The sequence below is a fragment of the Ambystoma mexicanum genome, chromosome 6p, assembly GCF_040938575.1.
Source record: "Ambystoma mexicanum isolate Mex_15411 chromosome 6p, UKY_AmexF1_1, whole genome shotgun sequence".
Taxonomy (NCBI): Eukaryota; Metazoa; Chordata; class Amphibia; order Caudata; family Ambystomatidae; genus Ambystoma; species Ambystoma mexicanum.
In genome coordinates this window covers 40,237,411-40,262,656 of record NC_090935.1, presented here as the reverse complement: position 1 = coordinate 40,262,656, position 25,246 = coordinate 40,237,411, and the positions used below count along the sequence as shown (strand labels likewise).

Genomic DNA, 25,246 nt, shown 5'->3' with positions numbered 1-25,246 from the left:
TTGACGGAAATTCTCGTCGAGAGAGATCTTGTCCTCAAAGCTTCCCGATTCCGGGATCCAACGGGCATCTAGGAACACTTGCCGCTTCCGCAGCCTTTAACAGTCAAACGAGATATATGCATGACATCATGCCGAGAAGGGACTTGATGCACCTCACCCTTGCAATCTTCAGTGTCAACAGCCGTTGCACCTTGCCCAGGATGACCGCCATCCTCTCCTCCAACGGGGACACCAGGCATGACACCGTGTTGAGCCGGGATCCCAGAAACAGTGCGTCTTGCGATGGCACCAAGCAAGACTTTTCATAGTTCACAGAGAACCCCAGCTTTGACAGCAGCTGGACTGTTTCCGCCGTGTGAGTGATGGCGATCTCCCTCGATTTCGCCAGAGCATCCAGCACCCAACAGTCGGTGGAGATGGAATTCCACACACTGACTAAGTTTGCCAGTGGGCCTCCGACCGGGGTGAGTGGGGGCCCTACGTCATGGGCAGTTCAATCTTGCTTCGCCGTGTAGGCACCGCCCTGGGGACCTTGATGGCATCCTCCGCCGGACTTGCTGCGGCCCCTGTATGCCACTTGGGCCGATGAGCGGGACGGTTGACGGTAAGACAATGCGCTTCCGCCAAAGCCCTTGAAGGAACCGTGGGACTTTCCTCCGGAGGTTCGAAGGATGGCCGTCGCTGTTTCAGGGTGCCCAAGTGTTAGGCAGAATCCTGTGCAGTTCCCTTAAGGAGCACTACAGAAGATTAAGACTACAGGTATGAGCAATAAATCCCCTTTGGTATCAGTCCGTACCACAAAGATTTAGTTGGTAGCTGTGGCTAAGCAGTCAGACTGATCACAAGAGGGAGATGAGCAGTATTCAGGGTTTACACAGTAGGGCTACAGCACTATGGCACAAGGAAACACTGACCAAAGCTTTGTATTAAAAAGAATATATATATTTTACACACTTCTAGTTCAACACATTAATCTAAGTTAATAAAGCAAGTTAAAATCAGTCAAGAAAAGTATAAACTCCCTAGTTAAATTGTAGACAAGTTTGAGCAAGAGTGAAAACTGAGCAAAATGGCACAGTGAAAACCAAACACAAATGGCACTCTAGCCATTTCTCACAAGGGAGGGAAAGCACAAGTTATACAGGAATATCTTCTTACACACCCTAGCAACACTTCCCATAAGTTTGTGAGCATGGCAGTACTTTAGCATAAAGAATACTTTAATGAAAACCGAGCAAAATGGCACTTCACAAGTTTTAGAAGTGGGAAGGAAAAGGGGGTTATAAGAATTAGGTGCATCAACACAGTTCTAGTTGAGAAGCAATCTAAAGAAGGCAGTTCTAACAAATTCAACCACAGTCAATAGGCCTGTGCCAGAGTCAGTGGTACAGTGCAGAAGGGCCCAGGAGCAAAAAGCTCTTGTAACTGCAGTCAAGTCTTTGGTTAACAATTCGAAAAGGTGGATGCAGAAGGTAAAAGCAATGTTAGAGGATAGGGGTGGCCACCCCAACAGGTAGGTAAAGGATTTAAAACACCTTTAGCACTACCACGCGAAAAGGGCGGCCTGGCGGAACAATGTACCTTAAAATGAGGAAGAGGCTCTTGTGGTGGCAGTTGTTCCTGCAGTTCGGGGGATCCAGTAGAGGAAGAAAGGCTCTCGTTGTGGAGGAAGGTTTGAGTTACTGCACTACCCAGGGATGAAACCAGCTGCAGTGCTGCCCAACGAATAAAAGGTACACTCCTTTAAATCGCAGTACGGGGGCCGGGTGCCTGGCTATCCGGTCCGAGTACGGGGTACTGGCGATTCGACCAGGGCAGGTCCAGGAAGGCTATTGGGAAACTGGTGGGTCCCACCAGCTCAAGGGAAGACGGCTCTTGCAGATGAAGATCTTCTCTCGTCGTATGGAGAAAAGTGACGAGACGCTGCAGCAGGGCTTCACTGGTGGTTCGGTCGTTGCAGATGTCTTTGGCTTCTCTCCTCTTCGGCTTCTTCATTCCAGTGGCAACGTCTTGCTCTTCCAGTCCTCAGGACCCTGCTTTTATGCAAAAAGATCCCCATTCATACAGCTTAGCTGTCACTCACAGTGAAGTGGTCTTCTTGGCGGGAGACCCTCCAGCCTCTCAAGGAAGAGTGCGACATGGGTTGCTGAGGCAACCCTGTCCAGGGGTCCTACTCCCCCTCCCACACAATGGATCCACCCCAGACTCTGTGGCGCTGAAAGGAGGGCTTCTTGGCAGAAGCCTGCCAAAAGGACGAACAAAGGATCCCCGACCTGGGTTAAGAGTTTAGAGAAAGACACGAGAAAGAATTTATATTAAAGTTCTGGCAAATGAGACCTACCGGAGTAAAGTTAATAAGAAAATAAACCGGCGGTATGTTAGAGGCTGGCAGTAAAAGTGGTAGCCTCGAACAATGGGAAAATACCATAGAGAAATATTTGCGGTCAAATATTTTTGGTAGTAACCACTGCCACCAGCCAGAAACTTGAGAGGGACTGTACGGTACCCTCTCGAAAATGAACACCAGGGAAAAACTATTAACCCTTCCCAGTACCTCCATAGTAAGATGGGTTGTACTGGTTTAGTTCATAAAAATTGACTAGTAAAGTCAATGGGGACTTTACATGCCCTGGGAGACAGTAGTCAGTCCCAGGGTATGCAGTCTATTTTTGGGGGTCACTATGACACCCCTGTGTCACTGCACTGAGGGTGCTGTGTAACATGTGTATAAAGATGGTTCCTATGAGGGTGAGATAAACCCCATAGACATTTAACACAAAAGAATAGCCTAGAAAACACATAGCAAATATGCCTAAGCGTGGGAAAAAGAGTCACACTCTTAGCAGGAGAAAAAAAAACCTTCAAATCCAGCAAAGCTGCTGGGGGACCCTCTAGGTAAGGGAAATTAGCCATAGAATGAGAATTCTCCCTAACACCAAGGCACGGGCCGTCTCAGTGTCCGCCTTGATGGCCTGGGGGGACTCGTCCACTGTCTTTAAGAACAAATTATCTCCATCGAAAGGCATGTGCAATACCCTCGACTGCACATCCTGGTGAAGGTTTGTGGCCTACAACCATCTCTGCCGACGAAGGCAAACACTGTTGACAATTTGGCCGAATCCTGTATCAGCAATATACGTGGCCACTGTGATGGCATGGTCCAATGCCACCTCGCCCTCCTGCAGGATCTCCAAAGCTTCCGTTCTTTTGTCCTCGGGAAGGAAGTCCAGGAGGGGAGCGATCTTAAACCAGAGCTTGCTGTCGTAGAGTGCCATGATGGCGAGGGCGTTGGCCGCCTTGATGGTCGTCGCTGCTGATGTGATGACCAGTCCCATGGCGTCTAGCTTCTTCCCCTTGCTGTCAATGGGGGTGGGGTAGGGGGGGGGAGAAGGAGGTCGTTGACGCGGAAGAGCCCGCAGATTTCTTGCTCGCCGCCGCTGAGACCACCAAGTCCAGGGAGGGCTGGGACCTCAAGCATTTGAGTGCAGAGTCAGGCACCCTGTACTTCTTTTCATACTGGTCCCTCTTTGCCGGGGCCGAGAACAGATTCTTCATAAGGGACAGTCCCTCGTCCCAGATGTCGTCTAACAGAGGGATTGACAGCACAGTCTTCCTCTTCGCCTGGCGGCGTTGGTACAGGAAACCCTACTTTTCCACTGGAGTCAGTTGAAAGAGGTCTGAGGCCCTCGAGATCATGGCACGGAACAAGCCTATCTTGTCGGGCGGTGAGGCTCTTGGCGGCGGAGATGGGAGGTCCTCTAACCCGCCGTCGTCCTCTGTGCCAGTCATCGCCGGGTCTGTATCCTCCCTTGGTGAAGGGCAGGGTGGCGATAAGGTGGTGGAGGGTGAACACTGCTCTTAGTCGGGGGGCGTGCCCGATGGCCCCGGTGACGAGGCAACCTCCAGTGCCGCAGGGTCCTCCGTCGGCGGGAGAGGCATCCCCGTCCGAATCTCCGAGCACAAGGTGTGAAGTGCCTGGAAGATGTCCACCGAGATGTCCGCTGGGGGTTGAAGTTGTTGTGGAGGTGGCGGGGAGGTAGAGACAGCAGCAGTGGCGTAGGGTTCCCCACGCCCTCAAATCCCTGCTCCTCCTCATCGGTCTCGTCGCCACTCTCAAAGCCTCCCCCGTCAGGGTCCTTCCCGTAGGCCTTGGCTAATTTCTTCTCCAAGAGAGTTGAGAGGAGAGAGCTCCTCCTCAGAGGAAATGTCTGTGCCCTGCAGGACAACCGTGCCCCTCCCCCCCCCTTTCTTTTCGACCAGGGAGACGTTTCGGGGATATGGTGGGCATCGCCTTCTCTGGTGTCTTCTCAATGGGCTGAAACGACGATTCCCTCCTGGCAGGCAGGGAAACTCTCGCCTTGGGGACCGTACCCTGCAAACCTACATCCGCGGTCTTTGCTAGGGACGCCACCACGCCTTCAATGGAAGGCTTCGCCGGGTGAATCTGGGCCTGCACGACCTTGGTCGAGCTAGGGACCTTCACCTTAGGGGGAGGGTCAGCGCCCCGCTCCACCTTGGCCTTCTCCGACTGTCCCGCCCGGGGCTCCTCCAGCAGCTTACCCGGGTGGTCCGACTGCCTCTTCTTAGCCGACCCGTAGCGTTGGCTCGTGGTTGAGGGTGCTGGAGATTCTGTGCTCGCCCTGGCCGTTGGAGAGCCTGTCGCAATGGCGCTCTTGGTGCCCGCGGACTCGCTGTGCTTGGCCTTATGTCAGGCCCCCATCGCCTCGGCGCCCTCAAAGGCCTTAGAAGACCACTCTTTCTTCTTGTGGCTGGGGGAGGCATGCTGCCGGGACTCACCCGTAGCAGGGGTCTTGGCCTGGAGCCACTCAGTGAGGCTTAGCAAGAGTGTAGCAGAGTGTGATGCAATTGACAATCCACCTTGAGATGGCCGATTTGGAGACAGGGTCCCCTCCTCTACCAGCCGCCACTTTCCTTAGTGGTTTAGGTCTTTCCAGATAGTACACGACTGCCCTGCACATATCTAGATTGTGTAGGCTACTTTCCGCCATGTTAGTGGGGTTCTGGATTAATGTGGGTAGTTCTATAGATTCGTTCACATGGAACTTAGAAATGAATGTGGGCGCAAATCGTGGGTGAGTGCGCAGAACCACCTTATCTCTGAATTGTGACAAAAGGGTCTAGAATAGAAAGGGCCTGTAGTTCACTGACTGCCACTAAGAAGGTGGTCTTATAAGGGAGTGCTTTGAGGCTTGCCTTGTGCATCGGCTCGAAGGGAGACCCCATCAGTCTGGTTAAAACCACATTTAGGTCCCATCCGAGAGCCGGGTTAGAAATCGGGGGGATGAATTCCTTTAACCCCTTCCATGAACGCTTTAATTACTGGGATCTTCCACCACAACACCTTTTGCTGGGAGGTAGTATAGGCAGAAAGTGCAGCTAAGTGAACCTTCAAGGAATTAAAAACTAAATCCAAGTCTAGTAGGCGAGTCAGGTATAGTATAATATGAATAGGAGAGCAGTCGATAGGATGGATGCTCTTGGAATTGCACCAGATGACGAATCGTTTCCATTTATTAGAGTAGCAATGTCTGGTGTTAGGCTTTCTAACTTCTTTAAGTATATCCATGCATCTTTGAGGAAGTTGGAGATGCCCAAACTCTAGGACTTCAGGAGCCAGGCTGCTAAATTGAGAGTTTTGCGGGCATGGATGAAGTGTTTCCCCCTTTTGCAACAGCATGTTGTATTGGCAAGGTAGTTTCGATGGAGGCATCTCCATCAGGTTTGAGAACCAGGGTTGGCGGGCACACATAGGGGCCACCAATATCATGGTGACTAGTTCCTGGTGCATCTTGTGCACAATCTTGTTGAGTAGGGGAGTCGGAGGGACGGGGGGTGGAGGGGGAGTTTTGAGGCATACACACATTTCCCTGACCATGTTATCCAGAGACCATTCCCCTTGGATTGGTTCGGAGGGTACCTGGAGGTGTATTCTGGCCATTGTGAGTTCTCCAGAGTTGCGAACAAGTCGATCTCTGGGAAGCCCCATTCTGCAAAAACGTTGGAGACTATGTCTTTGTGTAGTCGCCATTCGTATTCTAAGGGCAGTGGAATGTCTCTGCTGAGCACGTCTGCCAGAAGATTGAGTTCCCCCTGGAACATGTTGAGAAAGTATGAATATCCTGTGTTTGAGAGCCCACTTCCAAATATTCGGAGACAGTTTAGATAGCCCTGGAGATTGAGTGCCCCCCTGTTGGTTCAGGTAGTACATGGGCGTAGTGCCGTCTGTGAGGACTAGTACTTTCTTTCCCTGCAACTAGGTCTGAAAAGCTTTCAGAGCTTTGAACACTGCTAGCAGCGCCAACAAGTTCATGTGTTTGGATGATACTGCTAGGGACCAAACACTGTGCGCTGTCTGCTGGAGGAGGTGAATGCCCCATCCTGTGAGAGATGCGTCTGTAGTGAGAGTGGCTTCTATTGCAGGGGTGGTGAAGCCTTTCCCCTCCAAAAGGTTTTCTCTCTACCACCACTGCAGAAAGAGAATGAGGGCTGCCGAGAAAACCACTAGATCGTCCCATTGTCCGCTGCCCCGACACCACTGGCTGTTGAGCCACTCATGCATGGGGCGCATGCACAAACGTGCATGAGGAACCAAGTATATGCAGGATGCCATCATCCCTAACAATCGCATGGCCTTGTATGTTTTGAACCCTCTTGTTGGGAGGGGAAAACAAGGCCGTCTTTTGTTCGAATTAGGGCCTCCAGAAACTGCTTGACCTGGCTGGGGTCAAGGCTGGACTTTCTCGTTTATCGTCTTTAGGGTATTAGACAGGCATATTTTGTAAGAGTCCCCAGTTATGTGCCAGTCGTCGAGGTAAGGATATACTGGAATTGACTGCTTGTGCAGGTGAGCTGCTGCAACTGCTAGCACCTTTGTAAATACTCCTGGGGCTGAGGCGATGCCGAAGGGAAGGACCTTGAATTGATCGTGCTTGTTCTCCATCATGTACCTCAGGTATTTTCTGTGCGATGGCAACATTGAAATATGAAAGCGTGCATCTTTCATGTCCAATGTTGCCATGCAGTCCCACCTGCGTCAGAGTGAACTTCTTGCAGCGTTACCATTCAAAACTTTTGTGGTTTGACAAATGTGTTCACTGGGCGTAAGTCTAGCACAAGGCACATGGTGAGATCCTTTCTGGGTACAAGCAAGTACACTAAATAAATACCCTCATTTACCTGTAGAAGGGCGACAACCTATTGCGCCCTTTTCTAGAAGGGTCTCGACCTCTTGCAGCAGAATCTTCTGGTGTTCTGATGATAGATGTCTGGATTTTGGTGGTCTGAATTGAGGTGGTATGCTGAACTCGATGCAGTACCTGTGGGCGACGGTCTTGAGCACCCACTGGTCTGTAGTAACCCCCTCCCATGCGTGTAAGAATGATGTCATATGTCTCCCCCGACCAGGGAGGCATGGGAGGGGACCAGGATCTGCAAGTCATTTCTGACTGGAGGCCTGAGAGCCTCTAGGGGTGGCATTGTGACCCCTTCCTTTCCCACGGTGCGGTCCTCTAGGCGGGTATTGATTAGAGGCAGAGAACACTTGTCCCGAGGACCACGTGTTACCCGTATTGTATTGGTTATGGGTGGACGGGGGGACGTGAATAGGACTGTCCGCAAAAGGAGCAGCGAGAATTCCCACCTTGCTGCTGAAAGGGACTTTTTGAGTGATCTGGTGTAAAGATTTCAAAGTTTCGTGTTCTTTTTTCGCTGTTTCCCAACGCCTCATCGACCACCTTGCCAAACAGGTTGGAGTCCTCCACCGGTTTGTTGATGAGAGCCGCTTGTGTCTCAGGTTTGAAACTAGAGTTCTTTAACCAGGCATGTCTTTTGAAAAGGGTACCCTGTGCCAAGTTCTCCCTGCTGTCTCGGCAGCATCTAGGGTGTCCTTTCTACCCACTGATCGAATCGAGAGTAGGCGAGAGCGTACTGGTTCGGGGACCTCCTACAGGCCCTCTTGTAGAAGGTTCCACTGCACATCGCAATAGCTGGCCAACAGCGTGGTATTGTTGGCAATCCTTGTTGAATACGCTGCTGCAGTAGTAACACGCTTTCCTAGGGCTTACAGTTTTTTGCATTCCTTGTCCGGTGGTGCCTCACCCGTGGAGAAGGGTAGCCCTGCCCTTTTTCTGGTTATAGTGACTACAAGTGAATCCGGGAGGGCAGGTCCCCAAATATAGAAGGGGTCAATAGGGGAGGGTCTAAAATGTTTATCCACCGGTGGGTTCACAGCCCTTGTCTGAGAAGGAGTGAGCAAAGAAGGGGCGATGCGCCGCTTAACTGAGTTCAACAGAGGGATTGCCTGACTTGCAGGGGGCTTCTCCTTTAAAATGTCCTCCACAAAGGCGGAGTCTTGCACTGCTTCTTGCGTGGCTATCTGAAAATGTTTGGCTGCCTTTTTCAGAATGCCATTAAATGCCATCTGGTCATCTATAGGAGATGCATGGCAAACAGGTGGAGATGTGGGAGGATCAATGCATATTGTATCCGCAACTGGGGTATTAGTAAGAGACATCCATGGTGGGTTATCCACTGGTAGTTCTTCCCCCCAATCTGGATCTTGGCCAGTGGGTTCCTCAAAGCGGTCATCTAGAAAATAAGGGTCCCGAGGGGGGACCTCCTGATCTGTAATGTCAAGAACATCCTCATTAAGGTCTGAGAGGCTTTCTTAAATTTGTACACAAAGGGATAAGGGCACGCCTCCCTAGGCCTCTTGGGCGTAGAAAACCTCTGAAAAGTCTCCAAACTTTTTAAGCCTATAGATACACCCCTCAAACCTATCCCTGGTCCAAGAAGAGGAGCCAGAGGGATCCAGACGTGGAAAAGGGCTCCTCCTGGGGATCTACCTGCCTGGAACGTCTAGCCTTGTCCGAGAGTGCCTGTGTTAAGGGCGGGGGGCTCTCGGAATTGGGTTCCTGGCTTTTTGGACGTGGGGGCGTGTTCAGCGACCGGTCCTTAGTCTTACTGGCCGTTGAAACAATCTTTGCGAGATTCTCGAGGATGTTCGGCGGCTTCGGGAGGGGCTTAGGGTGTTCAGTTGGCTTTGCCGTAGGTTGACGTTGCCGAAACTTTAAGCGTAGGCACGCTTGTAAGAGGCGTCTCGACGACCTTGTGGCTTTTGGCGTTGACGCCCTTGTCCTGGGAGTGCCTGCATGCCGCTTACGCGGTTGCAGGGAGGGCTGCCGACCGCGTGGCTCGGCGGGTTCCGCTGAGGAGCTTAGCGTACGGGTAGGGGCCTAGGGCCATCACGACGAAGCCATTGAGGCAGCATGGGGGGTTGTGTGCTGGTTTTTAATGGGAATTGTGTGTGTGTCCTTGTCGCCGGGATGTACATTCCCCATAGCCTGCCGGGGACGTACGGTTTGGAGTGAGATTGCTCTGCTGAAAGGTCGATGGCATCCATATCAGATCCACGGCCGTCGCATAACTCCTCTCTCTTGGCACCTGTGGCGGCAGGTGGGGCAACCCTCGGCCTGCATCATGGCGTCGGCCGCCCACCTTTTCACCTGACACTTCTTGATCGTTTTAGGACGCAAGCTGACAGGACCTACAGGACACCTTGTGGTGATTGCGAGGGACAAACTTATTGCATCTGTAGTGCGTGTCCTTACAGGGGTACCTGCCCTTACAAGAAGGGCAACATTTTAACCCTTTAAGTGCCAAGGGCGAGGTATCTCGTCCTTGACAGTGCACACGCAGTGCCAAGGACGAGATAGCGCGTCCTTTTCGGCACCTTGTTTTGAGCGATCCCTGCAAAGCAGGGATCGCTCAAAACTGTAATCCAACCCCCGGGCTATGTGAGGGGGAGGTCCCCCCTCACTGCCAGGGGGCTGGATTACCTTCCGTTTCACGTCGGCGTGCGTAACGCACGTCGGCGTGAAACAAAGTAAATTCCCCGCAGCAGCCATTTTCGGCTGCTGCAGGGAAGAGAGAAGGTAAGAGACCTTCTTTGTCCGCCTCGATCTCCGGCTGTATTTCAAGCCGGAGATCGAGGTGGGTATCGTTGGAAAGAGGAGATTCTCCCCTTTCCAACGATACCCATTGTGTGGCATTGCTGCCCGTGGATCGGGCACAGGGCGCGCGATCCGCGGGCAGCAATGCCACCGGATCAATACAGATCCGTTTGTGATGCAGATGATCACTGCCCCCAGGAGTGAATACGGGTGGGGAGGGAAGAAAAAAAAAATTTAAAAAAAATAAAAATCAGAGGGAAAGGGTAGGTGGGAGGGGGTTTGGGGCCCTGGGGCCCACTAGACCACCAGGGATTTTGTAAAAAATGGTGTCCTTGGAAAGGGGGGGTTCCATCTCCCCCCTCCCGGCCCCCAAAGCATGGGGGCACATGCATGAGAACCCTGGGGCAGATGGCCGACCATCTGCCCCAGGGAATGAAAAAAATAATTTGAAATGATGTGGAAAGGGGGTGGGGGAAGGGGTGGGGGGCCACTAGCCACCATGGATTTTTTATTGAATGAAAGGGGGGGATGCCCCCCCCAACCGAAGTAGAAAGGGACACCCCTTGTAACCCTCCCTGGGGGCAGATATCTGCTCCTAGGAAGGGGCATCTGATCCCAGGGAGGGATGCATGAGGTGGGCCCTCCCTATCTGCCCCCAGGGAGGGTTGCATGAGGTGGGGCCTTCCATTTGGGGTGGGGGGGGTTGAGGGCCACCCCCCCTAAAAAGCAGCCTATGAATTTGTATTTTGTTTTTGGTTTACCCAACTTTGCTTGGTGCAGATGGCCACATTAGTGTGGCTATCTGCCCCCAGGGTGCCCAATCCCTACTGCCCCATCTATTGGGGGTCCTGCCCCACCTTTTGGGGTGGCCCTCTCCCCCCCTCACACCGAATGGAGGTGGGGTGTACCTCACGCAGCCGTTAGGAGGTGGCCCAGGGAGGCCTGCATGAGGTGTGTCCCCCAGCCATTGGGGGTGGGGGGGGGGGGCCCAGAAATGCTGGGACAGGACCCCCAATAGATGGGGCAGTAAGGTTTGGGCACTCCGGCGCCAGATTGGCACAACAATGTGCCCCTGTGCACAAAAGGGAGTTGGGTTACCAAAGGAAAAAAGTGAAAATGTTGGAACGCTTTTTAGGGGGGGCGGTGGGGCACCCCAAAGGGTTGGGAAAGTTTCTAATGGAATGGGGCGTTAACCCCCCCCCGGCCCACAATGGAGTGGGTGCCATGTCATGCAGCCCTCCCTGGGACCAGATATCTGCTCCTAGGAACGGACGCCTGAGCCCAGGGAGGAGTGCAGGACAGCCTCCCCCCTTATCTGCCCCTTGGGAGGGCTACATGAGATGGGCCGCCCCTCCAATTGGGGGGGTGGTGGAGAGGTGCACCCCCCTTCACGTTAGAAAATTCCACAGCGGTGTAGGGGGGCCCTCCGCCCCCGCAAAAGGGCAGCCTGCCATTTTGAATTGTGTTCTTTGTTTACTATATCTGCCTTGGCATAGAGGGGCACATTGGTGTGCCAGTCTGGCGCTGGGGTGCCCAAAACGTACAGGCCAATGCAACAGGGGGGCCAATATGGGTGGTCTGGTATTTGGGTGGGCTGACACAGATAATATATGTTTTATTATTCCCTTTACAGGTCTTGAGCAGTTCAAGCTTCTCCCTTGTTATGTACGTATGAAATTTTGGTTATTCCAACATTTTATAGTGGGTGGAGGGCACATTGCTATTGGGATGGGGGTAAACAGGGCCTGTAGTGTTGTGAAGGAAGTGGGTGCTCTGGGGAGGTATTGGGGTGGCCAGGAACACACTTGCTGGGTTGCGGACAAAACGCCCCCCAGTGCAGCTGAACAGTGCTGTTTCCCTGGGAGGGAAGTATGCCACTTAGCCATCTGTGCAATGTTTTTTTTGTGTGCTGGGGGTTGCCATACACCCATTGGTCTTATGCCAGTTTGCCATCACTGTGCAGTCCAGCCTTCTGTGGAGGTAGATGACTGAGAAGTTTCATGTATGTGGTGGAAGGAGCTGAAAAATGTACAGATATATGCCAGACAGTTTGGATGTGTTATTGGTAGGCAAAGCACTGAATGTAATTCTTTTATGTTTCCGTTGCAGTTGCAGCTACTGAAAAGCTTTTGCTGACTTATGTAAGTACCACATATATTACTTGGTAATGTGCGGGTGGAGGGTTACTGTGGTGGGAGAAACTGTGGCTGCAGTGTCAGTGGTATGGGTGAGAAAAGGTACTAGGGCGGTTCGGGGGCCAGTGATGGGAGTGCCTTGCATTGAGGAAGGTGGCTGCTTTGCAGAAGGAAAAATTGGCCGACATAAGTAGCAGCTCCTTTTCAAAAATGTTGCCGGTAGTAATGCAGATGGTCATTTTGTTCTGAGCATGGTACGCGTACTTGATACAGAGAACACTACTTTTACTGCAACAATCACCATTTCTGTGGTCCTTTTCCAGCAGTCGTCCCAGTGAGCCCCGCCAGGCTCCCCATCCTTTTGCAGGGGGAAAAGCTGTAACGCAGGGTAGCTAGAGGGGCAGGAGGGGTGGGGGGTGAAGTCATTGGCCTTGGGCGTCCATCTCCCAGATGGATATTTTGTCCCTCAAAAGCAGCAGTGGGTGCAGGGTGCCCCGGCACGGTCCCCATCCCGTCCTAGAGGGGAAAGCTGCAGTGCTGGCCAGGCAGAGATGTAGGGTGGTGGTGGTTGATGTGTGTGACCTTGGCTGCCTCTCTGCCTTGGTAGTCGAATGGCCCCAAGTTCACCAGTACTTCAGGAGCTGCGCCCCAATTTCTCACAATCAAAGTGTCCAAATTTGCATGCATGTGTAATGAATGGCGCACATTCTGTCAGAGTAACTATATTCGGAGAGGTTACAAAGCACCCTTGCTGCACAGGTCATACCTCTGTCAGACTAGTCACCCTGCCAAAGTGTAATGGTGTAGCATGTGGAAGTCACCTTACCACCGTGCAGTGCAGGCGGTGGGCCACAGGAGCAGACAACCTTTACTGATTACAATTGCCCCAGCACAACTGTGTTATTGGCACAAGGTGACATACTGTCTTCTTCACCTCTTTCCCACCTCCTTCCCCTAAAACACAAGTGCCAATTACGTAATGACCTACTGTAAATTCACATGAGGTGCATGTCCGAATGGGTGAAGTGTGTGTCTGGGATTGTTACAAGAGCCATGTGTTCACGCAATCATTCAGCTAGTTGGTAAACTGTATGTATAGCCATATTCATGGGGGTTCACTTGTTTCCATATCATAGTGACGATGAGGGTTGTGTAGATAATTGCCTACTCTTTTACCCAAAGGGCTGCACGATTTTCCGAGGGCCAACCACATCTGGCTCTCAAAGGGATGCCCTCCTGGTGCATTGGTTTGGGGTTAGGGGGGAAGCGCTTTCACCAGCTCAGAGGAGCCATCAGCGATGTCCATGCAAAAGGAGATGCAACCCCCCCACCCTACAGTGGTGCACCTGGGAGGAAACTATTTAGCGTCTGTGGGAGGGGAAGGGATACATGAGCTGCTAATGGAGGAACTGGAATGGATAGCACAGAGGTTTCCAAACAGTGAAGGTTTGGTGCCAGATTTCCGGGATTTATTTATTTTTATTTTTTTTCTGCAGGATGCCATATGCCCACTTGTCTTATTTCCATTTCCAATCCGTGTGCAGTCTAGCCTTCCGTAGTGGTAGATGACTGAGAAGTGTCATGGAACTGGTGGAAGGAAGTGAAAAATGTACAGATAGTTGCCAGACAGTTTGGATGTGTTATTGGTAGGCAAAGCATTGAATGTAATTCTTTTATGTTTCCTTTGCAGTTGCGGCTACTGAAAAGCTATTGCTGACTTATGTAAGTACAACATTTATTACTTGGTAATGTGGGGGTGGAGGGTTACTGCGGTGGAAGGAATTGTGGCTGCATTGTCAGTGATAAGGGTGGGAAAGGGTAGTGGGGAGGGTCGGGGGCCAGTGATGGGTGTGCCTTGCATTGAGGAATGCAGCTGCTTTGCAGAAGGAAAGGTTTGGCCGACATAAGTAGCAGCGAATTTTCAATTTTTTTTTCCAGTAGTTATATAGATGGTCATTTTTTCTGAGCATGCTATGCACACTTGTTCCAGAGCTCATTCCTTTCACTGCAAAGTTCACCATTTCTGTGGTCCAATTCCAGCAGTGGTCCCAGTGTGCCCTGTCAGGGTCCCCATCCTTTTGCAGGGGGAAAAACTAACGCAGGGTAGCTAGAGAGGGGGGGGGGTGTCATTGGCCTTGGGCGTCTGTCCCCCAGGTGGATATTTTGTCCTCCAAATTCAGCAGTGGGTGCAGGGTGCCCTGGCAAGGTCCAATCCCTTCCAGGAGAGGAAAGCTGTAGTGCGGACCAGGAAGCGATGTAGGGTGGTGGTGGGTGATGGGTGTGACCTTGGCCACCTCCCTTCCTTGGTAGTGAAGTGCCCCCAAGTTCACCAGTGGTCCTGGAGCTATGGCCGAAACACTCACATTGAAAGTGTCTGAAGGTGCACCCATTTGTGGTAAAAGTGGCACATTCTGTCAGGGTACCTATATTCAGAGAATGTACAAAGCACACTTCCTGTGGACTTCATATCCTCTGTGAGACTAGTTACCCTGCCAAAGTGTAACGATGTAGCATGTGCAAGTCACCTTACCACCGTGCTGTGCAGGCGGTGGGCCACAGGAGCAGACAACTTTTACTGATTACAATTGCGCCAGCACAGCTGTGTTATTGGCACAAGGTGACATACTTTCTTCTTCACCTCTTTCCCCTGAAAATAATGTGGAAATTATGTGCCGACCTACTGTTATCTCAAATGAGAGGTGGTTTCCGAATGGGTGAAGTGTGTGTCTGGGATTGTTACAAGAGTCATGTATTGCCGCAATTGTTGTGTAATTTGGTAAAATGTATGTGTAGCCATAATCATGGGGGTTTTCCTGTTTCCATTTCCTAGTGAGGATGAGGGTTGTGTGGATTTTCGGCCACTCGTCTGGGTCTGGAAGGGATGGCCTTGCAGTGCATTGGTTTGGGGTGGGGGGGGGTTTCGCGTTCACCAGCTCTGAGGAGCCATCAACGCTGCCCAAGCAAAAGGACAGGCCCCCCCTGACCTTTTAGTGGTTCACCTGGGAGGAAATGATTTTGCGTCTGTGGGACGGAAGGGGGTACGGGAGCAGCTCATGGCAGACCTTGAATGGATTGCATAGAGGTTTCCAAGCACTGTGGTGGCCTGGTCCCAGATGATTCCCAGGATGGATTGGAGAACTCAAGGGAATAGAAGGGCCATCAACCATTCGGTGTGGAAAAAGAATGGCGAGTTCACTAGACTGACAGAGGGCAACACCAGAATATGGACCATTCACCATGGCAATATCAAAGGTGCTGTGATGTTTCACAGAGATGGGGTGCACCTTTCCAAAACAGGCATGGAGCTGTTCATTGGAAACATAATGGATTTTGCCCAGACGCTATTTTAGGGGGGGGTTTGCCCAGTGACTGATTGTTATGTTCAATGATCACCAGGGATTCAGTAGTTTTATAAATAAGGTCTTTTATTTATATCCGGTGACGACCCCCGGGAGGGACTCCACCAACGTCCACAGCCTTGTCTTATCCCTGTCTCTCTCCCGCACTCGGAACCCAGAACCCCTGAGGTTAGGGATCCACATTCCGAGCGCACGGACAAACAGCAACATACTAACATTATAATATGCAATAACTCTGGGCAACTTGTTTCCATCTATGTAACATTGATATCCTAACACCTCCTTCCTTTCCTTGAACTAATGATTGAAAAACAATGTCTAAACATATAACTGAAACATATGTGCTATAAACTTAAGATAAGGTAAACCTCTGACTAAGTGAAAATATCTTACATTGTACTGGTAATATTATGTCTGTAGGAGATAATGGATTTGGTGACACCATATGCAAGTCCATCACTCCCTTCCATTGCTGAACTTGACAATTGCTACTCTCTCATTGTTCCAAATGCCACCACCTCTGACCAGTACTGATGAGCCTAAATCCTTTACCACTTGTTTAGGCTCAGAGTATAAAGATGCTCCTTTGCGAACTTTGGTAGGTAATTTGATTTTGATCCACTCACCTTCATTAATCCTAAATTCCTTACAACAATTTTTCCGATCATATCTTTCCTTAGATTTAACTCCCGCTTCATACATTCTGCTCCTCACTTTTTCCACCTCCACACCAACCATCTTGGATTTTCCCATCCATCCAGGACATAAATGTGAATTAGGTTTCCTACCTCTCAAAATCTCAAATGGCGTTAGCCCTGTGACGCTATGAGGTGTTATTCTATACTGGAATGTCCTTTCCATCGCTGTCCTCAACCAATCCCCACCGGTAGCTACCGCTATCCTTATGGCTTCCATCAGTGTCCTATTGAAGCGTTCAACGCAACCATTACTTTGGGGATGATAGAGAGAGGTGTTTGCCTGTTCAATTCCATTCTTATCCAAAAATTCTCTAAATTCCTTGGATACTAATTGGGATCCATTATCCGACAAACATTTCCTAGGAAAACCCTCTCTCCAAAATAATTGTTCTAAGAATTTTGTAACACTGCTGCTGGATATGTCTCTAAGTAGACATATTTCCTGCCATTTGGACAGTAAATCTATGACCACCAGCAGATAACTGTCTCTGGTCCCTCCTATGTTAAATGGTCCTAAAAGATCTATAGCTATCTCATCCCATGGTACCCGCGGACTTTCCCTGATAACCATGGGTACTTTTTGTACGCTTAAACCCTTGTTTCCCTCCAAGCACTCTGAACACTCCTTAACTTGCTCTTCAATATCTTTATCAATTCCAGGCCACCAGAACTCAGATCTTATTATACCTTTAGTCCTAGCTAGACCTAAATGTCCCTCATGGGATATTTCTAATGCCTGTTTCCTCATACCTTGAGGAACTATCATTTGATGTCCTCTATGTAGATATTTGCCATTGATCCATAAATCTCCTTTAACTCTGGCAAATCCACCCATGTCACCTTTATAGTTCATTATTCTGTTTTCTTTAATCAATGTTAGTATTTTCTGGTACATTAAATCTTCACTACTAGCTTTATCCCACTCGTCCTTTTTTAGGGAATCATGTACCTGGAAAATCTCAAATGTTTCCTCCTGATCTGATTGGTCTATACTGCTATGGCCTTCTCCGTGAACAGATCTTGACAAGGCATCTGCCACTACATTGACTTCCCCACTAATGTGAATCATGGTAAATTGCAAACCTTGAAGAGCCGTGACCCACTTCATAATGCGTCTCGATACTCCTTCCAGCCCACCTTTTGTAAAAATACTAACTAGTGGTTTGTGATCAGTGCAAATCTTAAATTTCCTTCCCCACAGAAACCTTTTGAATTTTTCAACTCCCCAGATGCAAGCCAGCGCTTCTTTCTCAACTACTGAATATCTAATTTCAGGATCTTTAAGTGACCTTGAGGCAAATGCTATAGTGTGCAGACCTTCAGAATCTTCTTGCATAAGAACTGCACCTATGCCATACTCACTAGCATCTACAAATAGTACTGTGGGTTTCCCTTCTTCAAATGTCTTTAGAATGGGAGCATTGGTTATGGACTTTTTTATCATTTCAAACTCCAACTTACATTCTTCACTCCATTTAAATATCACGCCTTTGCGAGTAAGTCTTCTCATGTGTCTTGACATGCCTGACAAATTCTTGATGAATTTGCCATAGAATTCAACTAACCCCAAAAACGACAACACTTCTGCTTTAGATTTGGGATCTTCCATTTTCCTTATTGCTTCAATAGCATCCTCTTTGGGTTTAACTCCCTCAGCAGTAATCTCGTGACCTAAATAAACCACTTTACTTGCTTTGAATGTACACTTCTCTGATGCTATTGTTAGACCAGCTTCTCCTAATATGTCTAGCACCCTTTTTAACCGTCTATCATGTTCCACCTCATCACTGCCACATACTAAAACATCATCTTGGTAGTACATTACCCCTTTTTCTCCACTTAATAACCTGTACATTATACTCTGAAATACACTCGCAGCTGACACCAAGCCAAACGACATACGTACACATCTAAATAATCCATTGGGAGTGATGAATGCTGTTAAATCTCTGGAATCTGGATGCAATTCTATCTGGTGATAAGCAGACTTCAGGTCTAAAATTGAAAATATTTTGGATCCAGAGACACCCACAAGTAGGTCATCTATCCTGGGTAATGGAAATCTATCTGCCACCACCATACTGTTCAGATGTCTTAAGTCAATACATATCCTCAAAGATCCAGAGGATTTTCTGACTACCACAATGGGACTCACCCATTCTGAAGAATCTATTCTCTCAATAACCCCTTCATTCTCTTTAATTCATCTTCTACACCCTCCTTGAGTGCCAGGGGAATGGTGCGCAATCTCGCAATCTTAGGAACCGCCCCCTTTTTTAGTCGTATCTTATGAACAAATCCTTTCATGCATCCAAGCTTTTGTTCCTTTTCAATCAGTCTCTCACCACTCACTGTTAAGACCTGTTCGGGATGACCTGCTTCAAGTCTGATTTTTAGCTCAGCTTGATCACTCCACGAGAGTAACTCTCCCCCTTTGTTGGCAACATAAATAGTAGTGGTGGCTTTCCTATCTTTAAACTGTAGTTTAGCGTCAAAATATCCTATTATCTCTATCGGTTTGTCACCATATGCATTCGCCTTAATTTTGTTTTCTCGTAATGTACAGCAATTAAATCTCTCTTTCCATACCTGCACTCCTATTAATGTGTAATCTGCCCCACTATCCATCAGCATCGATATTTGTATCCCATTAACCAATACTATGGCATAAGGCTTTTTCCTCTTCACTTTCCCATCAATGGCGTTCACCATAAACACCACTTCTCTACCACCTTCTATATAATCATCTTCCTCATTATTTACACTAACATCAAAGACTTGACCTGAATTGGAATTAAAGTTTTTACAACATCTGGCAATGTGTCCACGTATGCCACAATTGTTGCATATAATGTGCACTGCAAAACACTCCTTGTCCGATGCTACATGTGAGAAACTCCCACACCGGAAACACCTTCTTGTTGTGGAATCTCTGTTTGTCATTGTCTCTCTAAAACCTCTGGAGAAATTAGACTCTCTGGAAAAATTCTTGTTGTCTTTGACTAACCCTTGACGATTCCAACGTTTCCCCACTGGAGGTCTACTCTCTTGTCGATCTTCGCCTTTTTTTCCAGCCTGGAACTGTTTCCTTGGAAAACTTGAGCTCATCCTCGGATTAACTTTTGATACTTTCTGAACTGCTCCCTCATTTTCCTCCAACTTGGGTTTCTCAATGTTTGAATGATTGTCTGCTTGGAGTAACTTTATACATTTATCAGTGTGTTCCACCATCTTTGCAATCTCTATAGCTCTATCCAATGTGGGATCTTTCTCCTTCCATAGTTCTTTTCTAATATTGTCGTTGTTGCATTTGATCATTAATTGATCGCGTATGTGTTCTTCCTGACAGTGATTAAATCTACATTTCACCGCTAATCCCCTCAGAGCTGTAATAAAATCTTCTATGTTCTCTCCATTCTTTTGCCCCCTGGTGGCAAATTTGTACCTCTCTAAAATGATGTTTTCCTCTATTTTATAATGTTTGTCCAGCTTGGCTAATGCCTTCTCATATGGGCCTGTGTCTGGTATATCTATAGGTTCTGGTAATTTTCTTAGAACTTCCTGACCTGCTGTCCCAAGACAATGAAATAACAAGGCTTCTTTCCTTTCATTAGAATAATTAGGCCCAAACACTGATAACGCATATTTGTGGAAACCTTCTCTCCAATCTATCCATCGTACTCTGGGTTCTCCAGGTGAAGATAAGAAAAACACCGGAGCTGGAACATTTGCCATTATTTAATGATGCCAGTGACTGTAGTTACTATGCTGTGGTACTATTGGTTTATTCTTTTGCCAACTTTCCCTCTTTCACTCTTGTAAATACTGTGAAATTTGTAACTCACCAGCTAGGTTATAGTATGTGGGGCTGTCCGCTCGTTCTGCCAGTCTTGCAACGTTCGTGAGCGTAAATTCGCCCGGCGTCCGGCTGGTTTCCTCTCTCTGTTAATCGTCTAGCGATGCGTCGATAAGCGTTCCGCTGTGCTGATTTGTTCTTCGTTGTTTACTTTTGGCTGCCACTCCGTATGTGCGTTCTCTTTTGTTGCGTGTAGACGTCGATCACGGCGTTCGTCACGCCGTAGGGTCCTCTTTTCAGCTGACTCAGTGCGTCGTTGGGTCCTGCTGTGGAACGCTACCGGTGCGTATAGCGGATCCGGATTAGAATGCGCACGCAAGTGTTTCAGCTTTAAATGTAAACACTTCGCGTGTTGGCTTCTTTTCTACCAGTCTTTCATACTGTGATTTTCTGTGATAAATAATTATCGCCGGTACCTGTATTCCAGTTCGGGTGCCTGTAATCCAAACAGTTCTCCCAAGCGTATGTCGATGCGTGGCCGCTCACTCTTCTTTTACGATCCGTAGCCTTTCTAGCTGATCGTACCGGGGGTCGTCTGAAAAATCCTTTATCCTCGTCGCCAGTTGTTATGTTCAATGATCACCAGGGATTCAGTAGTTTTATAAATAAGGTCTTTTATTTATATCCGGTGACGACCCCCGGGAGGGACTCCACCAACGTCCACAGCATTGTCTTATCCCTGTCTCTCTCCCGCACTCGGAACCCAGAACCCCTGAGGTTAGGGATCCACATTCCGAGCGCACGGACAAACAGCAACATACTAACATTATAATATGCAATAACTCTGGGCAACTTGTTTCCATCTATGTAACATTGATATCCTAACACTGATGGACGCACTGGAAGATGTGAAAAGTGAATAAAAATGGTAGTAAGTATGTTGGCAGTGAGACTTCCACTTCCTAGCAATTGTTTGCATTCATGGCATGTCAAAGCATTCATTATGTTTGTGCTACTTATTTCTTAGGTACCCATCACTACTTGCTTCAGCCTACATCAATTTGCTTGGCCTTGCAATAATTTTGTCCTTGTGAGCTTTCCCCTTACAACAGACACCCCTATGTGAATGAGCAGGTGTTTTTGTCAAAAGTGTGCCAGCAGTTGCCCGGAAGGGCCAGCCGTGTACGTTATTTATCTTCCCTTTCTGCTTCTTCATTGCCTATGGCTTTTCAACTCACCCAATCACTAATACGTCGCATGGTTGCTTCTCACCTCGATTTCCCATCCACAAGCATCCCATGGAGGAGGGCATGGTGCAAAGCATGTTGGCTGTTTCTGAATAGGTAGTGTGGCTGAAATCCTCGTCCCCACGCTTGTATTTCTGTACAGTTTAGCGGCATAGTACATTGTCCATAAATTTTTTGTTCTCTTTCTTTTAGGTGCAGGTGTGTTGTAGCTGTCTACCCACTTGTAGGAAAGCAGTCAGCTGGTCCTTAGCATTTCACGTGAGTGTTTGCAAAGTACTACTTCGTTTATTGTAGCGTGCATGGAGTACGTCATATTGCAGAGGGCTGCTACAGTTTGTGAGCAAAGTCTGGACCTTTTGGTGTACTTGTGTGGAGTAGGTTTGTGGCACTGAATACCACTTACTGTGCTACATTCCATACTTTCAGAAGCACACATACTTATTGTTTCAGTCTTCATCTGGTCTTTGGGCAGTGAAGGGTTCCATAGCGAAGGTACTCATGGCTTCTCGGCGATCAATGTCTGGTGCGGAGGCATTAGCTGCAGTGATGGAGTCTGGCTCAGAGCAAGGCACAGATGTGTACATGCATTCTGAAACAGATAGTGCTTCTGAGGGGCAGGAGGGAAGTGATTGGGGAAGTGAGATAGCCATTGACGAAAGTCCCTCCTCCCACTCATCATCGTCATCATCTGATGATGAAGAGGAAGGAAGAGTGCGTCCACCTTTTCGCACACTTCCCACACGCAGGGGACCTGTAAGGGGAGGGGACGTGCAAGACAGCCACGCAATGTGGCAGTTCCTGACATGACTCAAGAGTCGCTCTGGGTGCCTCCAGCAATGGCTCAGCCTGTTGTGCCCCCTTTCACTGGTATATCAGGGTGCACAGTGAATACAGAAGGGTTTCAGCCTATTGATTTTTTTAACCTTTTTGTTGATGATGGGTTCATTGCAGATGTGGTTCAGCAAACCAATTTATACGCTGCACAGTTCATGAGGTCTAGGGGTCCCACTCTGAAACACCACTCCAGAGCACAAGCATGGATACCCACAAACGATGTTGAAATGAGACAGTTTTGGGGTCTCATTTTGCTCATGGGAATTGGACACAAGCTGTCTGTCGCGATATACTGGTCTACTGTAGCACCACTTTATTGCCCGTTTCTCTCAGCTACAATGAGCAGAAATTGCTTTCAAGCACTGCACCGTATGTTGCACTTCAATGACAACTCGGCAGCATTACCCAAAACGGACCCAAACTTTGATAGGCTGTTCAAACTGAAGCCATTTCTGGACCACTTCACTCACCGATTTGCAGAGGTGTATGTTCCTAGCCAGAACATATCCATTGATGAATCGTTGGTGTTGTTCAAAGGTCGCCTTGTATTCAGGCAATACATTCCTAGCAAGAGATCACGATATGGGATTAAAATGTACATGTTGTGAGAAAATACCACTGGGTATGTCAGCAGCATGATTGTCTACACCGGTAAAGACTCTACCCTAAACTCTCCGGGCTGCCCAGCCCATTTAGGGGACAAGTGAGAAGATTGTTTGGGATCTTCTCACACCATGGCTCCACAAGGGACATCATTTGTATGTAGACAATTTCTACATTGGAATTCCACTGTTCAAGGAATTGTTCAATGTGGGCACACTGGCATGCGGTACAATCCGCAGTAACCGCAAAGGCTTCCCCAGACAACTTGTGTGTAAGAAGTTGGCCAAGGGACAATGTATGGCAGTGCGGCAGGATGAATTGTTAGCAGTGAAATTCTGCGACAAAAGGGATGTGTACATGCCAAGTACTATTCATGATGCAAGTACTTCAGCTGTCCCTCTGCGCAGGCAGACTCAGCAAGTGTTGAAGCCCAATTGCATTCTGGATTACAACAAGTACATGGGTGGAGTAGACAAAAATGACCAAGTGCTTGAGTCATACCACGCTGAACGCAAGTCGCGTTTCTGGTACAAAAAGTTAGCCACACACATTGTGCATATGGCAACGTACAATGCTTATGTGGTGTACCGTGCAGCTACTCCAGAAAACAAGCTCTCCTTTTTGGATTTTGAATTAGAAATTGTTCAATCTCTGGCTAATGTTCATGTACAAATTCCCTCCTTTCCAGAGGTCGAAGATGTGGCCAGATTGCAAGAGCAGCACTTTGGTGATTATGTTCCTCCCACTGCCACGAAGGCACAACCGTACCGAAAATGTAAGGTGTGTACAAAACAAGGAAAGAGGAAGGATACTCTGGTGTACTGTCCCCAATGCCCTTCCCAGCCTGCCCTCTGCTTTCAGCCTTGTTTCCTTTTGTATCATACAAAGTAAAATTATTGGGAGATCGACTGATTTCTGAAAATGCCCATCATTCCTTGAAAGGGACCCTTAGCCACTGAAATCGTGCATGTCTTGTAAAGGAATGGCACTCTTGCACCCTGCCCTGGAGGTGTACCTTCAATGAAAAAGCAACAGGCTGTCAACTCACTTCACTTGATTTAGCGTGCATTCATGAGCATTGCTAGTCCTGCTTCCTCCACTTGAGGCCTGCCTTGGAAAGGCAACCACAGCCGTAGCTTTCCCTTGAGGCCTGCCAAAAAAATGTACATCAGTCTAGATCCCTCAGCTCAAAGCGTGACTTGCAAAGGAACGCTAATCAGGCTCCTTCCATTGGAGGCGTGCCTGCGAAATAGTAATCATTAGGAGTCCCTGTACTTGAGTTGTGCCATGCGGGTCTTTCCCCTTTGGCGTGCTTTGGCAAGCAATGCTAGTCCTGCTCCCTCCACTTGAGGCCTGCCTGGGAAAGAGACATCACCCCCCGGTACCTTTCACTTCAGGTCTGCCTCATAAGGAAAAGGCAGTCTAGCTCCCTCTGCGCGTGGTGTGCCTTGCAAAGTAACGCAATGCTTGTTTCTTCCAAAGCAGGCGCATCTTGGAAAGGAATGCCACTCCACCGCCTCTAGTTGAGGCAGGCCATGGAGAAGAAGGGTGGAGCACTCCGGGTCACTCCCCTATGGGAGTGCAGCTTGCTCCTGTTCGGGATTGCCTTACAAAAAAGAAAAACGTCTGGAAAACCCCATCCGCTTCCGGCGTACTTTGGACAGGAACCCAAATCTGGCTCCTTCCACCTAAGTGTCATGAAAGTGGTACTTGGACACCAACTATATGGCAGCGGTGTCTTGCGTACCTCGTAAGATCCTGTCTTGTTTATTGTTTTACTGCGAGTAATGTTATGTGTGGTGTAAGTGACACGTCTTCTGTAGGAATTAATTGGATATGATTGGTGTGTGAATTAGGTAAAGATACAAAGAACATGCAGATGCAATTTCTGTGAATGGACTTTTCCAGCACTGCCGAAATGATTGTCATGTTGCAGGATGGCTGTTTTGTGAGGGTACGGTGGAACATAAGAATGTTTGCCCATAGTTGCTATGGGCATACTCAAAGCTGGTGTGGAAGATAGCGCCTGTAGGGCAGGGTAGCGAAGTGAGCCAGTATGCACTTGCTATCACTGTCCAGATGTGATTGCCGGCACATAAAGTTTGCATGCAGACACAGTTGCTATGAAATTGATGCCAAATGATAGTTAAGATATTGCTAGAGACACAGTTGCATTGTACACACATGTCCACGTGGTATAAGTGTGTAGATATGCTCATGTGTAGATACACTTGCTCTGGTGCTAGTGATTTGGTAGAAGTGCAACTGCTGAAATGGATGCCAATTGACTGCAGACACGAAAGGGATACGAATGGCCAGTGATCCGGTGGGTGCCTTGTCGTGGCATCACTGCTCACAAGGACAAACCTTCTTGTGCTACACAAGGAGGTTTGTCCTTGTGCTAAATCCCACCTTGCGTGTCTAACTGCATTGTGTCTGGTATGTATGGGAAGTGTGAGGAAAGGTGCATGTGAAATGGCTTACTACCAGTACTTTACTGTTTCCTAAGCGCACTACAGAGAAGTTACTATACAAAAGATGTACCCATTGTCACTCAGGTACCACATCTGCACACAAGAGGTCTGCCTCTCATTGGGACACTT

General features: G+C 48.7%; 1 protein-coding gene across 5 annotated transcripts in view; it reads right to left on the bottom strand.

Moving 5' to 3' along the window:
* Positions 1-25,246, bottom strand: part of LOC138511179 (uncharacterized) — a 243,173-nt gene that overhangs the window by 81,591 nt on the left and 136,336 nt on the right. The gene's annotated exons all lie outside the window — the stretch shown is intronic.